Raw genomic sequence first — 2,500 nt, forward strand, 5'->3', positions numbered from 1 at the left:
GTTTATGTGTCTGTGTCTTTCATGTGTCTTTGGTGATTTGATGTGTCTTTTGATGTGTCTTTGATGTGTCTTTGTGTCTTTGATGTGCCTTTGATGTGTCTTTGATTTGTCTGTCTTTTATGTGTATTTTATGTGTCTTTGTTGTGTCTTTGATGTGTCTCTGATGTGTCTTTGATGTGTCTCTGATGTGTCTTTGATGTGTTTTTGTGTCTTTGATGTGTCTTTGATGTGTCTCTGATGTGTCTTTGATGTGTCTCTGTCTTTGGTGTGTCTTTGGTGCCTTTGATGTGTCTTTGATGTGTCTTTGATGTGTCTGTCTTTGATGTGCCTTTGATGTGTCTGTGTCTTTGATGTGTCTTTGGTGATTTGATGTGTCTCTCGATGTGTCTTTGATGTGCCTTTGATGTGCCTTTGATGTGTCTGTGTCTTTTATGTGTCTTTGGTGCCTTTGATGTGTCTTTGATGTGTCTTTTATCTTTGGTGCCTTTGATGTGTCTGTGTCTTTGATGTGCCTTTGATGTGTCTTTGATGTGCCTTTGATGTGCCTGTGATGTGTCTGTGTCTTTGACGTGTTTTTGTGTCTTTGATGTGTCTGTGTCTTTGATGTGTCTTTGATGTGTCTATGTCTTTGATGTGTCTTTGATGTGTCTTTGATGTGCCTTTGATGTGTCTTTGTGTCTTTGATGTGTCTGTGTCTCTGATGTGTCTCTGATGTGTCTTTAGATGTGTCTTTGATATGTCTTTGTGGTTTTGATGTGTCTTTGTGTCTTTGATGTGTCTTTGATGTGTCTTTGATGTTTCTGTGTCTTTGATGTGTCTGATGTGTCTCTGATGTGTCTTTAGATGTGTCTTTGATGTGTCTTTGATATGTCTTTGTGGTTTTGATGTGTCTTTGATGTCATTGATGTGTTTTTGTGTCTTTCATGTGTCTCTGATGTGTCTTTCATGTGTCTCTGATGTATCTTTGATGTGTCTTTGATGTGTCTTTGTGTCTCTGATGTGTCGTTGATGTCTCTTTGATGTGTATTTGTGTCTTTGATGTGTCTTTGGTATGTTGATGTGTCCTTGGCAGTGTTGCCACAGTTACTTTGAAAAAGTAACTAAGTTACTTTACAGATTACTTGATTATAAAAGTAATATTTTAAAAGTAACGAAGTTAGATTACAAGTTACTTTATTAGTTACATTCAGCAACTGCCGACAACACCCCCACAGCCTCAACATAACCATGACATCCGGTTTACTGTGAGGCAGCTCGGCGTGGCCAGTAGTAGGATCTGGTTTATTATGGCACAAATGAGAGCCAGCCAACCGTGTTTAAGGGCAGCATTTCCTCTACAACATACTGCCCGACCAACTTCTTCAACTCTCCCCCACTTACTGGTTTTGCACCGATGTCCAGCTTTTGTTGTTTGGGTGGTGGGGGGCCTCCTGCTCTCTGCTTCGCACCACCTGCTGGGACTTGCTCTGTAAGTTTGACTGCAGCGCTGCGACTCCAAATGTTTCTTCAAATTTGACGTAGTGTTTTTGTAGCCAGATAGCACTTTGTCGCCACCAGCACAGAGTGTACAACGAACCTAAATATTGCCGTCTTTAGCTGACACAAACTCTAAATAGTGACTGTATTTCGAGTTAGAAAGCGCGCATCTCTCTCCTCCCTCCATTGTTGTTTACGTTTTTGTCGCTGCGTGGTAACGTGACCTGTCCTCATGCTGAAAACGTGACTTGTCGCATACGTGACTTCACTCCCTGAGACGCAAGAAGAAAGCTAAAATATATATTTTTACTAAGGAAAATGACAAAAATAGTAACGCACAGTGACTTGGATAAGTAACTTTAATCTGATTACTGGTTTGGAAATAGTAACGCGTTAGATTACTCGTTACTGAAAAAAGTGGTCAGATTAGAGTAACGTGGCATCACTGGTCTTTGGTGTGTCTTTCTGTCTCTGATGTGTCGTTGATGTGTCTTTGATGTGTATTTGTGTCTTAGATGTGTCTTTATATGTGTCTTTCATCTGTCTTTCATGTGCTTTTGTGTCTTTCATGTGTCTTTCATGTGTCTCTGATGTATCTCTGAGCTCCTTTTAAACATTTTTAACTAACTTTACTGTAAGGGCACACTGTTGATATCTGCCTTTGTGTTTTTGTAGTATGTGTGTGTGTGTGTGTGTGTGTGTGTGTGTGTGTGTGCATGTGTCTGTCTGTGTGTGTGTGTGTGTGTGTGTGTGTGCGTGTCTGTGACCCGAGGTCACCGTGACCCACTCACGTGTCTCTGATGTGTCTTTGATGTGTCTCTGATGTGTCTTTGTGTCTTTGATGTGCTTTTGTGTCTTTGATGTGTCTTTGGTATGTTGATGTGTCTGGTGATTTGATGTGTCTTTGATGTGTCTTTGATGTGTCTTTGATGTGTCTGTGTCTTTGATGTGTATTTGTGTCTTTGATGTGTCTTTGATGTGTATTTGTGTCTTTGATGTGTCTTTGATGTGTATTTGTGTCTTT

General features: G+C 40.4%; 1 pseudogene; it reads left to right on the forward strand.

The window, feature by feature from the left end:
• Positions 1 to 2,500, forward strand: part of LOC120546453 — a 41,159-nt pseudogene that overhangs the window by 17,031 nt on the left and 21,628 nt on the right.

The sequence above is a fragment of the Perca fluviatilis genome, chromosome 18 (genome assembly GCF_010015445.1).
Source record: "Perca fluviatilis chromosome 18, GENO_Pfluv_1.0, whole genome shotgun sequence".
NCBI lineage: Eukaryota > Metazoa > Chordata > Actinopteri > Perciformes > Percidae > Perca > Perca fluviatilis.